Here is a 15,019-nt window from a genome sequence, read left to right as displayed (position 1 = left end):
GGGTGCCAACAGATGTGCAGCTACCCGGTTTAACTCATGACACTTCATAGAAAGCACCATGAGTTAGACTGACTCTCCCAGTCCAACAGACATTCGCTGTTGGATTGGGAGGGTGTTTGATACAGCTCCCTTTTGGAGCTGATCCAGGGAGAGAAGCTGAATGTCTGAAGCATCTGTCCCCTAGTCCTGCCCCCTCTACAAGCTCCTGTGCTCTCTCAGGATGGGAGGGGAAGGAAGGCAGGTGAGTGAGTTCAGCTGGGGAGTGAGTTTGGTCAGGGAGTAAGTTCAGGTAGGATGGGAGTGGGGGGAAGGGGTGGATTGGAGTCCCCCACCTCAGGGGGGGGTGGCTCCAAACCACATGCCCCACCCTCCAGCACTAGCTGGGGAACCCCCAAGCCAAACTCACTCCACTTCCTTTCCCCGCTCCCATCCTGAAGACAGCACACAGAGCAGAGCTGGGCTGAATCAGCCAAATCCTGCTCCTGCCCTGCTGACAGGCATTAATGAAGGCGCACTGCTTTGAAGTGCCTTCATCTGAGCCCTCATGCAATAAAGGTCCAGATTATTGCCTGATTAGCCATTTTTAAGTGTTCTGCAGCCATGCACTTCTGTCAGTGCACAGCTGTAGAGCACTTTCAGTGGCTAATTGTGGGACAAACCATCACGTCTGTCTGTGCCCTAAAAGTTAATGTCCAGTCACTGGAGCACTTGTTGTCTTCACCAAGGTGCTACTCCCTTAGCTAGATGATACTATCCAGCTCTTAATAGGCTGTTCCAAATCAGCTTAGACCTATGTGCTACTTACACAGGTCTCACTGGGTGGGTCTACACACACATTAACATGCTTTAGTAAGTGCTCATTAAATCTACTGCTTCTGGCGCCTATACATGAGTGTGGAAGCTGGAATTCCAGCACATCAGAGCAGACTCGATTAATTGAGCCACAACTTTGGCTCAGTCTGATGTTATATCAAGGACACATACACTCAACCCATTTTGGATGCATATTTAAGACCAACAATCAAGTAATTAAGTCTGCTGGAGCATGGCAATTACCGCACTCCAGCAGCCTCCTGCATCTCGTGTATCAGCTACCCTGCACTTAAAAATGGTGGTCAGGGTGCTTGAACTAAAGCTCATTCAGTGAGTTTTAGTTCAAGTGCCCCCGCCACCATTTTTAAGCTCAGGGATGCTGATACATGAGACGTGGTGGCATTTTAATTAGAGTGGTTCTCAGAGCCACTATAATTAAGCCCTTTCCCCCCCCCCCCCCCCCTCCCCTTCCTCTCCCTATCCAGGTGTGTAAAAGTACCCTTCATTGTGGGGTACTAGGAAAATGCATATTAGCCTGTCTTAATGTGCATTAACTAAAGAGCATGGTTTTTCAGTGATTCTTTAATGCACATTAAAATAGGCTAATGCACATTAAAGCACACATGTAGACACACCCAATTCTCTCCATCATGGTTACTGTTTAACCCATTCTACCCTGTGGTACACAGGTAGGTGGGAAAACTGAGGCAAGCACACTGTTCATAAATAATGCAAACATTTCCAGATTTTCTGAATAACTTTTGTGATACTCTCTAATTGTTAACAAAGACAGTTCTCATTTCACAGTCATCTGGAGATTTAGCAGGGATTATTGAAATATGTTTGTATCAATGGCAAAGAAATCTGATGTTAATAGTCTAGGATCTGATTTTATGGGAAGATAAGCAATTCCTCTAGGGAGCTGAAAGCCACAACTTTGGCTCAGTCCGATGTATCAAGGACACATACACTCAGCTCAGTTTGGATGCATATTTAAGAACAAGTTAACTTTCTATCCTGCAGTGAAGTGAGCTAGAACAGTCAGTCTTAGCTAAAGCTTTCATCCTGCCAACACTTATGTACTTGCTTACTTTTTATGCTCTGATTTCATTTATTTCAATCATGATAGCAAAACTAAGCATGTGTGTATTGTGAGAAGTGGGACTGTGTTTGCCTGATACCATGACTATTTCACAGCCTTAATATTATTTATATGTAACATAACTGTACTATGGTAAATAGACCATTTAGGCCATGACTCCACTTTCCTATGCAAAGCCTGGGCTACTACCAAGAAATATGTCACTCTTGCTTGCTTGTGCTTTGTCTGCATTCAAGCCCACAAATGACCATATTTACTTGCATACTATGCATACTCCCTCCCCCCCCCTTCCCAAAAAATTGGGGTGTGTTTCTTAAGTGGGAAAGCTGATTTTCTGTATGGAATAGAAGCACTCTGCTTTGATTCTTCCTTGCAGGAGCAGTGGTATTTGTATTCAGGCAAGTGAGAGAGGCAATAGACTTATTGGTTCATTGTTCTTTACTCCACATGTATTAATGACTGTCCCACCTTTTCAGTGGTATTGATGTTCTACTGATCAATTTAACCATTCTTCTAGCAACTTTATTGTTTTTTAGCTACTGTTGTCCACTCCTATTTCATAGCCTTACATACTTTTTTTTGCCACTTTTCAGAATCATAGAACCACCAATGGAGATGATTCTTCAGTAGCAGCTAGAATTTCGAGCTTTTGGTAAAGCAGGAAAGGGTAGGTGAGTGAGCAGAAGAATAGGCTCTGTCCCTGCTCTGTGCAGCTGTAACTCTGGAAAAGTCAGTTTTTCTTCATTCTACCTATTTGAAAAAAGGTTCATGTCTTATTTGTGGGTGTGGGTATGCAAGAAAATATAGTAGGTCATGTAGGTGACCTGGGTAGCCCCGAATGCATGCTAAGAATACAACTGAGACAGAAAGGCTGAGAGAAGTGCCAGACTATGCTCCCAGGGCCACTCCTTTAAGATGGCTACATTGCCTAATTTGCTGGTGTGGGCTTATGCTGTCCAAGATTGACCAAGCAGGAAATTTGTATACCTGGTGGTATCCAGCTTGATGCGAAAGTGGTGTAGATAAGCCCTTAGAATTTTTTTTAAGTCAAAATACTTATGTAACATCAAACCTTTACTTTTGACCTCTTAATATTGCTCAGTTGTCTCGATATTTGTAGTGTGCACTCTGAGTCCTATGCAACAGCCACTGAAGTCAATGGAGAAGACTTCAACTACAAACCAAAGTTAATGTGAGATCCATTGAGCTCAGTCATGTCCCTCTCCTTTCCCATTGTAGTTAATGACATACTTCCATTGACTGCAATAAGAATATAATCAGGGCTATTGTCAGTGTCATATTTCTGGCTTACTAAGTAATATCATATTAATTTTCATTATGTGCATTTATTATAAAATTCTACAAGGAATTTGAAGAAATCTTTCTATTATTATAATAGGGTTGGAATGATGTTATAGTTGTAATGGTCCAGGAAATATATGACAAGCAATGATTTTCTTTGTGATATTTTTTACTGGCTCAACTGTATAGTTAGGAAGGATGTTAAATAAGCTTTTGCATATAAACTTGCCCTTCTCTCTCCATGATATATGCATCCCAAACTTTTTTGTGCACCAAGAAACACACATACAAGAAACAGATATGATGAATTAGCATTTGCTTTGTATATTGGAGGAACAGCCTTTAATTTGAAGGGAAATCTGTGAAGTCCCAGGCAGGAAATACATCTCAAAGTCATGCTGCATAGGTCTGAATTCTTATTTTACTACTCAGTGGGCACATCTACACGTGCACATATACGGCACAGTAACCAAAATTACTGCACAGAATGGGTGCATGTCTACATGTGCATGCCCATACTCCACAGTAACTATGTCAACTTACACCAACTTGAGCATAAATTTGATACCTGCATCATGCAGGTATCAAATTTATACCCGATTAGTTACTGTGCAGTAATGCATGTGTAGATGCCTACTGCACAGTCACACTGTGTGTGGACTGACTTGGGACTAACTTGAGTCCTAAATCAGTCCACACACAGCGTTAATGTGCTTTAATGCCTGCATGTGTAGATGCTGGCCTATTCCCATTTACTGCGCAGTAATTTACATGTAATTTACCGTGGAATAAATTTAAGCTGGCATAAACACGTGTAGACACACCCAGTTTTAACTGTTTTTTTATGCTTTATTTCCACATAAAAACAAACCAACTCCAAGTGAGATTAAACAGAATTTCCTGCCAGGTTAGTGGCAAGGCATTGGCATTGCCCATGTATGTCTTGCTCTTTACCTGTGGCATATTGTAGTGGTATTTTAAAGGGAGTTTTATGGCAGTGGGATGCAAAAGGGAATAATGTAGGCATTTTGTGGATATTGCTGGACAATTGGTTGTCTGTGAGCATAGAGGACTGGACTGAATAGTTTGGGGAGCTCTTTCCAGAGGACAAAGCATACAGGATGTGAAGAGAAATTTCTACAGGGAAAGCAGCATTTCCATACTCAAGCATTAAAAATTGTGACTCTAGTTCCTCTGCCATGCCAAAATCATGAAGTGAATTTGGAATTATGCTTAATGAATTCTTGAGGCTATAGGATGCAGTCAGGTCATGTTTTCAGGGTTTTCACTGCAAGGATGGGGGATAGAAACTGACTTGACTTTAGGACATGGGCTAAGTAAAGTAAAGTTCTTGCAGTTCTTTAGTAAAGTACTAAAGAACTGCAAGAACTGGCAACAGGCAAAAGATGGGTTGTTCAGAAATATCAGTTGAGTAACGTAGGTATTCCAGAACCTAAGTTCTCTGGTGCTGTTTTACAGCTCACCTGTCTGAGATGAGGCCAGTGAAGACCCCACCCAGAAATGACTGACAAAAGTTACTAGGTTGGAGAATGACCTAGGTTGAGGAGGAAGTCATCTGTATAGGATACACATGATCCCTTAGAATTGAATAGAAAAATATAAATGGATAGTTAAAGTGATAGTACTTAAGGTGTGAGCTATACTCCCAGCTGGTGGAAGCTGAGATAACTGGTACTGCAAACTCAGAAGTTGCTTGCAGGAAACTCTGACAAGAGAAAACAGGGCAGTTCCACTAGTCAGAGAGAGGGGCTGAGTAAGCTGCATAAGCAGTGTAGGATGATATTTTACCTTAATTTGAAGGGTGGGAGGGTGGGGTAGGAGAAGGGTTAAATGTATTCTGTCTCTACAAACTACAGTTGCTTGTATGTGTGATTCATCTTGCTTGCGTGATACTTCTTTTTGCTATTTTATTTACTTGACATAGTGCTTGTGGTAAAGATGATTTTCAGAGCTTTGATGACTTCAGAATTTTTTTGTGGAAAATAATAATTTTATACAAAACAAAACAGTATGGCTTCTCAGCTAGCAACATTTCCTTTGATGAAGCTGGAAGCTTTGGACTGGGACAGGTGGAACTAAGGTTTATTAGAATTAACTTAGGGGCAAATCATAGTTTGTTCTCTGTGGACAAGCAGCAGAACAGTGGAGGGAGATGAAGGGCAACCTGATAGAAAACAAATTTGTTTGTTACCAGCCTTCGCATTTGTTTTATTGTGTTCATGATTAGCTTAGCTAGGCCCATTAAAAAAAATCTAAATGCAAGAAAAATCCTGAAAATTTTATATAGACCTATGTATAAACACAGATATACTCACATGTGCACACGTACTTTGGACTACTTCAAGATCATCATCTGCTGCATTTGACTCCCCAGCCTATATGACCAGGTAACCACTGACAGCTGGATTGACTAGGAGAGCCTTGTGAATGACTACTCTGCCACTGTGTCCTGGGTTAAATAAAGTAATATCAGATTAATTATATATTCTGACAACCATCTACCTTTTTGTTTTGCATTTGTATAAAACTTTTAGTACAATGATGCCTTAGTCAGGCTCCAATATGTTATTGAAATGCAAATTATTATTAATGTACTTTTGTACTATTATTCTTTTGTACTACTACTACTACCACCACTACTGCTGCTGCTGCTACTGCTACTACTGGCATGATGGTAATGGTGATAATATGTCTATATTGGTACACAGACAGACCCCCACACACAACATATGCATGCACATGTTCATTCAACATTTCTCATTTGATTTGTCCCATTCAACATTTCTCATTTGATTTACTCATAATCTCACAGATCTGGAGGTGATATTCTTGTGGACTCACTGCAGTACTCTGCTCTTTTTAAGTGAGACGAATAAGGATCATGTTGATCTGAAAATATTCCTAAAGTGATCCTTGAAGCAGAACTATTTACAAATTCGTCACAATGTACAAAAGAAATTCAATTCTCTTTTAAAAGTGGAGTGATGAAAAGATTCTGGTGACTCGATCACTGTTGCAAACGAGAGAGGGGGAGGCTAAGAATGTGATACATCAGCAAGGGAAAAGACCTGAAATAGAAAAAAACCCAGAAACAAATACAATATCACGGAGTCCTCTGTAATTAAAACCAGTTTATTTTTTTTTTGTGCTACAAATGAAGCAAACTGATATATTTTTAAGAACCATTCCTAGTACTCTACTGCAGGAGTTCATTATATTCTCTACCCTAGGGCTCTATTCAGCAGAAATGTTATGCAGGCCTTCTGTGAGCAGGAGCCTGCTGAATACAGTGAAACTGGCTTCTTCATCTTTTCATCCCATTCAGCAGAAATTTGTCTGTCCCATGGAACTATTTCTCATGACTGCTGGGGCCTTTTGCACAGAGCCAAAAAGGGGGTGAAGACTTCATTATAGTACTCCTTTCACTCTCCTGTGTAACACTATCTATTCACTACCTACAGAGCCTTTTCTTGCTCTTCTACAGAAGCTCATTCTATATTTTATCTGAAGTAAAGTGGCTTTGAGTTAAATTAGTGCTAGCACATGGGGAACAAAATATATGGGATATGCTCACAGTCACCTTATATGAAAGCAGAAGATGGCATCAGGCAACTCAATCAATTGGGATGGAGCCAAGATGACAGCTGACAAGACACACGTTGAGGACTTATCATGAGAAGCAAACAAATATCAGAAACTTCATGCTCCTTATAGACATCTGCTTGATGTTTGGCGTGGTAGGTCATGCATAGTTTTTTTTCCTCCCTTTTGGAACTTTTATGTGGTGGGGTGGATCCACTGGTTGCACATAGCCTTCTGCCAAGAGTGTATGATAAAGCTCTACCTCTGGGTAGATTATAGAAGTTGCCTAGAGGATTTAGATAAAAAATGTCCATTGGAATGAATGGGAACTGTGTATCTAAATCTTCCCAGGCAACCTGGGGAAATTCAGACTTTGAATATAATAAAGCTTTTACATTTCTGGGGTATTTGGCAAGCTGGCAGAGTTTGCCCAAAACATCCCGAGTTGATATTGGATGTTGATCCTATGAAGAAAATATTATGTGGATACTGCTGACTGATCACCTTCTAATATGGGAGGTGCGATTGGTTTTGTGAAGATGGAGGTGGATAGATGATTTCAGGTTATTTGTGCTGTACAGATTATTCTGGTAGGCAGGTTTGGAAAAGCACTTGGACAGTCAGCCATAGTTAGGATGAGAGAAATACCTCAACATCATCTTATCAATGACAAAAAATTTAAATTGGGGATGTATTTCCTTTCCAAATAGTAATAGAAATGGAGATATAATCACTATGTAGTTGCTATACATTAATTGGGGAAAGATAGGATAAGTTAGAACATGTGTGTGCTCAGGCTGAAGGAAAATACATTTCTGCTTAATACAGTGGTAGACAATTTTTTTAAACTGCAGGTTGAATGACCTGCTTTGTATAAAAGTTGGGAGCTTGGCTAGCTAGGACTCAGCTGCTGCCACTATTTGTCCCCAGAGTGGTATAGGGAAAGCCTCTGCTGCTGCTACTTCTCCACATGGCAGTGACTGCTGCTGAAGCTCCCTGCCACCAAATGCTGCTGAAGCCTCATGTCCACAGGCCAGATCAAATGATTTAGCAGGTCAGATCCATCCTGTGGTTGCTGACCTCCGGCTTAAAATATTGAAGACAACGTCAAGAATAATTCATATTATTAAGATATGAGCCCTTGAAAGCTAGCTGGGTTTACAGGCCTGGGATGATTTGTTGCATAAAGTTATTTTGGGAGCAAGTACTGAAACTTCAGTTTTCCACTCACTATAGGTTGCACTTCACCTCTACAGTTTTTTCATTCTAATTCATCTTCTACCAAAAATACATTTAAATATCTGTGCAGAGAACTTGAGAATATTGGATAAAATTTTCAAAAGTAGTTTAGGGAATTAGAAGTTCAACTCTCTCCTCAAATCAATAAGAATTAGGCTCCTAAGACTTAAATGCTCAAAACTATTTAGGTGCCTTTGATTTCAATGGAAGTTATACACCTAAATATCTTTGATGGTTTGCACCTAAACCACTTGTGACAATGGGACTTGAATTCCTAAATCATTCAGAATCATTTTGAATGATTTCAAATTATTTTGAAATCTTTTCCCTTCATCCTATATTAGTGACTAAGAACTCCTATACACATGATGTAATTACAGTGTGTCAAAGCAGGCTCAATTAATTGTTTCTGTGCTGAAAAACAGCAGCGGGTCACTTTAAACTAAAGTTTGTTTGACAAACTTTAATTCAAAGTATCCCACCGCCATTTTTCAGTGTGAGAACACTGATACATGTGATGTTTTGGGTGCTTTTAATTAGCATGGCTTTCAGAACAGAACTGAACTAATTAAAGCCCCCCCCTCCTCTCCCCGCCCCCCTCCTTTACCCCCCCCCCCCAATCTCCTGGAGCACATTTATAAACATCCTAAATGTTTATAACATTCTGCCCTAAATTTTCAAATGTGACAATTTATTTCTGGATGGTCAGTTTGAGAAACTTTAAAATGTATTGATTTAAAAAAAATACATAGGACATGCCCTCTGAAAAAGCAAAGTTCTCCAAGAGATCTTAAATTGCTGGTCGGTCACTTTTGAAAATATTATTTGAGCCTAAAGGACAGGACTGACATTTTCAAATGGGTGCAACATTTGCCTAATTCTGAAGAAACAGAATTTTCCCCCTTCAGTTTCAATGTTAGCAACATTTGGCAAGCACTAAGAATTTTTTTAAAATCATACTGCATTGATTAACATCTTACTAGGGCTCGGATTATACTTTTTGCTGACACAACAATAGCAAATCAGAGGCATGTTACACTTAGTTGATTCAGGAGCTCTTGCTGGGTACATCCTTTGAGTGAAATCTTAGACATTCCTTTCTCAGCTTTAGATTAGAGCACTTATTGGGGCCATATGTGAGCTGTTGCAGATGATAAAAAGGTTCCTATAATATCTAGTAACAGTACAAGGACTGAACCTTTATATGATCATTTACACCTGCATACATGCCAGTCTGGTATGGAACTAAATCAGAATTGGTACATTTAATATCCACTAGTGTAAAAAAGTCAGAAGGAGCAGGGGTAAATTGAACTTCTGTTATCCAACTAGTTTTCTTTGTAAAGCATTATGAAGTATGTGTGAAAGGTATTATACAAAGCTAAATTCTACATTTAGAATGGGAGTGCACTGTTCCCCCAGATAAGAATGAGTGGATTGCTTGTGATTTCTCCAGCCTGAATGACATAATTCAAGCCACTGGTCCTTTGTCTCACCTGACAAGGGAAAAATATAGTTTTGATCCTGTTTGTTTCCAGTTCTGTGTTATACTTATATTTGCAGCTCTTTTTCATAAAGGAAACATGGTGGTGCTGTTGCAGAGAATTGTAAATGTGCCAAGAGTTTCAGTATTGACATACATTTCTTTATTGGGATTCCTATATTTTTTAGAAGCCCTTCTACCTGAGAGCGAAGTGACTTAGTGGAGACTGAGTGACTTTCCAAGGGGTAAAATCAAAACAAAAGTTCAGCTGTTTATTCATAATGCATTATAGCCCACTGACAGGTTTTTTAGCTCACTGGGCAGTGTTTAGCATCCCAAGGGCCAAATCCTGTCCTTGGATGTTATCGCGTTATTTCCACTGCTGTTACTGGGAGTTGTGTACAGACTTCCAAGAGTAAAATTGAGCTTGATCTTGAGGTTAAAACTGTACTCAGTGGGCATCTCTACATGCTATTTATATGCTATAGGTTTACTGCTCAGTAAAATACTGCAGAGTAAGCCTTCCCTGGGAGCAGGACTATATGTGCACCTTGTTGGGAGCAAATCTACTCCTGCACCTGACCTGCTCTGTCCCCCTGCAACAGCCAGGGAAACCTCCAGGCTCCCTCCCAGTACTAGCCCAGGGGCAGCAGGGTCATGGGAGCCAGTCCTGATGTGCACGGGGCCAGGAGAGCTCTGCCAGCTGCAGTGGTAGTTGTCTCCTGGCCCCGTAAACATCAGGAGGGGCCCTGATGTGCATAGGATCTGGAGACAGCTGCCGCTGAAGCCAGCAAAGCTATCCCAGCCCTATGCACATCAGGACACACAGCTGCCAGCAAGCCCCAAGCTGGGCAGGGATTTTCTGCCCAGCTGGGGGCTGACTTGGAGCTGTCCAATACCCTGGCTCGGCAGGTATTCCCTGCCTAGCTGGGGGCTTGCTGCCAGCTGCCCCAGAAGCAGGAAAGCTGCCGGCAAGCCCCTGCCTGGGTGGAGAAGCAGAGACCTTTCCAGTCCAGGTTCTGCTTGGCTCGCTGGGAGCCATGCAGCACCAGGATGGGGGTGGGGCGGGGTGGAGAGTGGCCCCGTCCCAGCACTGATAGGCTTCCGGCTCCTGGGGGGAGCCAGGAACTGAGCAGTGCCAGGACAAGGGACAGAGAACTCCCCTGTCCCCTGTGGCTCCCTGCTAGTGTGGCTGACCAAGAGCAAATTTTCTCCCAGTCAGCATCTACCCAAGTGGTACTGAGCAGTAGCTAATGCACAGTTATTCTGTTACCAGTATTTACAGGTAGTAGAAAACTGCACATTAGCTTAATTTACTGCGTAGTAGCTGCTGCACACTGTTACATAGTGGTGCCTTACTGCAAAGTAGATTAATCTGCTGGGCAATAAAACATCTTGTGTAGATGCACCTAGTAGGCCTGATCTTGCAGTCTGTGCTTAGGCACAACACTTGGTGCCTAGAAGAAGAATATAATGCTGTAACTTTGGAAAAGTCAGGAAAAATGTAAGGGGTAGAATGAGAGGATGAGGGGGAGAACAAAAGAGTTTTTTAGCCTTATAGGAGAATGCTTTCATTTGATAATGGGAAAGAAACTATTTTATGGCTAACGATGAGCTGTATTCTACGAAATGAAAAGCACATACTACAAAGCATAGAAGGCTGACTTTTTCAAAGCATTCAACTCTTATTATTTTGGAATGATCTTTCAAAAAAGTGGTGGGAGAAGGACCCTAAATCATTTAAACATGGAGCTCAACAAGTTTTTGGCATAGGATAGGGATGTTCTTGGTGTAGTGATCTGAACGTGTCATATGCAGAATTCAGAATTTGGCCTTCATCTGAAGGTACACAAAGGAAACTTGGTCTATCTGTGGGAGATATCTGGTAGTCCCATGCTTTTGCCATTTGCCTGTAGGGGGCAGGAAGATTTTTTTGCCCCTCATAAATGCATTACTGGTTTGTGAGGTGTTCCTCTTTTGGTTTTGTTTAGTTTTTGTCTTTCTGCAGTGCAAGGGATACTGGCTGCAGCTAGAACTGGCAGTTTGGCTGGTGTGCCCTGGTACTTCTGTGGGTAAAAGCTTCTCAGGTGCTTCTAGGGTTGGTCTAGCTCGCCTGTTTTGGATAAAACCAATTGCCAAATTTGAGAATTTTTTCCCAAAATCAGAATGGCATGGACCATGCCATTTGTTTTTGTTACTCTGTGGCACAGGGAATGGTTCTCCTCTTAGGAGCATATTTACCGTAATTAATTTCCTGCATACTGAAGTGACAAGGCAGTGCCAGTGCCCTTGTCTCTCCAGTTTTCATCTGTAGTGCTTTCCATGTATTTTTATTGAGTATTTTACAGCTGCAAGGAAGATTGGAACAGACGTTCTCTTTAAAACATGGTGAAATGGAATTGTCCAAGTGTTTTCTTCTAGTCCTATGTTCCTATGAAGTCAGATACCCATATATGTCCTGCCATATAGAAAAAAAAGATTTTTAAAGGTTCTTAGGTACCTAATTCCCATTATTAGACAGTGAAATATTTTTAAAGATCTGGCCATTGGTTCTTAAATCTCATTGAAATTATGAACCTTGCCTACTTAACACTTTGTGAAGATCTGGCAGTTTATGTTTAAGAATCTTTGTGTACAACAGCTGGTTTGCAAGTAAGCATGAGTGATAGAAAATCAGAGGGACCAGACCCTGAGCTGCTTTCTTGGGTAAAGGAAATCTGCTTGAGTAGATGGTAGGTCAAGGACCAAGCATTTCAGGAGCTGACCCTTTATGTTCAACTGTGTTAGTCAGTTTTGCAGAACTAAATTTTAGGGACAAGTAAAAGTGAATGTCATTGTTGATAAGTGATGCTTTGGTCTGACGGGATTTATACAAGAGTTGAGCTACAAAATTTATGTGTATCTGCTTTTAGATCTAACACCCTATCTGCTAATGTACATGGATGTTAGCTTCTTCAGTTTCTGATTTGTTCTCCTCTTTCCACCAAGTAGGAGAAAACAAGGCTGTGCATATATGTATGCATTGGTCTCTTGAGATTCATCAAGTTTGGAAATGTTTTATTTTTGTCTTGAGTGATGTTAAGAATATTTCCTAGAAATCAGGACATGCAAATCCTCTTTTCTGGTAAAGAAATTCAAACAAGAAAAGGTAAAGGTATCCTGTTTACAGGCCATTGAGGTAGGGCTCTACTGTTTCTTTTAACCTTGGCATGAGAAAGTGGTGATGTGGTCAGCACCATACTTTGGTTACCTTTTACCCCCAGGTACTCATTGGATAGGAGGCTGAGTGGGATTCAGTGTCATGCTGGAAGTGGAAACAAACTTGGCATTGAGTTCAGTTGCCCGACTGACAGAGCTGTGCAGCTCCTCCTCAAACAAGAAAATAAAAATCATATTTTTTTTTACTTCTTTCAAGTTATATCTGATTTTTTGTGTAAATTGTGTATGTTCTCTTCATTTACTGGAGTTGAGAATGACTGGAAAAATAATAATCCTACTTAATAACAGGCTGCTATTCAAACAGTGAATTGGAAATTTGGGCTTATGTAACTTGAACAAAGAAAAAGGCTAGGTGGCAAAAAGCTTATGAGGCACATGGGATTGGCAGTTGGAATCATTCAGTTGCAACACTTGGAGAGAGAAATGAGAGATGGAGGAAAGCTTTTTGCAGAACTCTATGAAGAGGAAGGAGAACTGATATTGCTTGAAATTTAACAGAATGTGTTGAATCAGGCAAGTAGCAGCAGGGAATGCGGGGCAGAATAAGGAATGTACCACTGGTCTTCTGCACCTGCTCTGGAGGGATGTAAGTAATCAGGAAAGCGAGGTGCTCTGGCAACTGATGAGGAGTTTGTGTGGGGTGGAGTGTGTGGGTGAGGCAGGGTCTGAGGTTCCTGGGAGGGGGAGAGTAGCTGGTGGCATTTGACAGTGTTCGTGGAGACCCACCAGGGATAACTAGCTGAAGAAGATTAAATACTTGCAAGATGCATGGCGTGCTACCAAAAGTTGGGTCATTCAGGAGAACAGTCACTCTGGGTAACTGGACATGTGAGAGGAGTAGAATCATGGGAGTGAAAGTGGGATGAAGAAATGAAAAAAAAAGGGAAGAGCCGGAAGAAAAAATCTACAGAGAGAGAATTAAAGACAGGCAACTGGAAAGCTAAATGAGCTTCTGCCTTTAATCAAGGTACAGCTGAAGTATTTGTCACAGGTCAATCAACTTAGTTCCCTTTTTCTGCAATGAATCTTTATCTGTTGTGATTGCTGGCCAGCTGTGTCAGTAATGGATATGGGCCTTCTCCCCTCTCCCTCCACTCCTCAATGCATGGTCAGAAGGGATGAAAAGAGAAAAAGCCTTACATTCTTTTGGTGTAGATTCTATCACAGGGAGGGAAATGGGAGCATCTGGTCCCCTGGAAGAGGCTCCATGTAGAAGTTAATGCTCTGTAGGTTATGTGAAAGACCAGCTAGGACTAGGGAGCCAGAACAAGGGACTGGAGAACATTGGCAGCACAGCTCATGAAGAAACCATTATGCCAGAGAAGGGAACTTGAAAAGTAACATAAAGGAACAGCCCTCCACACAGGTGTCTGACAGGGTTTCCCCACAGCTCTTTGGAGACCTCTTCTCCACTGTTCCCTATGTCCCTGACCATGTGAAATAGTTTGAGAACTTTATGAGTTGTAATTTCTTTTTTAGCTTTGTTTCACTTCTGGGATTTTCTTTGGAAAATGCGGTCTATCTATGTTTCTTATTCTCCATTGACTACATGGTCTCTAAAGCTTAATTGACTTCATATTGTTACTTTCAAAAACAACTGCAAGTTCTCTTAATAGACCATCCTGTCAGATAAATATAATTTCCCACATATTTTCAGTGCTCCTTGGGATTTATGGGAAGAAGTATATTGCACAGATATGGAAGGGGGGATTTTAAAAGGCATAAATATAAATTAGGTACCGTCCATGACATTTAGATATCTAGCTTCTCATTGTACCTATTTGTATCTCTGCAAAGCTTCCCCTAAAGCAGGCAAAACCAACCTGTTTAATGGATATTTTGCATTGATTTTTCACCACCCTGCTTAACACCATGCGGGACGGCCTGGGTGAGGGTGAATTTATACCCTACATTGGTGTAAACCATGTAAAGGAATACCTTGAGAGGCTGGACACCTTCAAGTCAGCTGGTCCTGACAGTTTGCACCCCAGGGTACTTAAGGAGCTGGCAGGCATCATAGCCCAGCCACTGGCAATGATATTTGTGAACTCATTGCGCTCAGGTGAAGTGCCTGAAGATTGGAAGAAGGCCAATGTGGTACCTATCTTTAAGAAGGGGAGGAAAGTAGATCCAGTGAACTACAGGGAAATCAGTCTGACCTCCTCTACCTCTGGGAAGATCTTGGAAAAAATGATCAAAGACACCATTCTTGACAAACTGGCTGATAGCAACATCCCGAGGGACAGCCAGCACGGGTT

This window comes from Alligator mississippiensis, chromosome 4 (assembly GCF_030867095.1).
Source record: "Alligator mississippiensis isolate rAllMis1 chromosome 4, rAllMis1, whole genome shotgun sequence".
NCBI classification, from domain to species: domain Eukaryota; kingdom Metazoa; phylum Chordata; order Crocodylia; family Alligatoridae; genus Alligator; species Alligator mississippiensis.
This window is presented reverse-complemented; position numbering follows the sequence as displayed.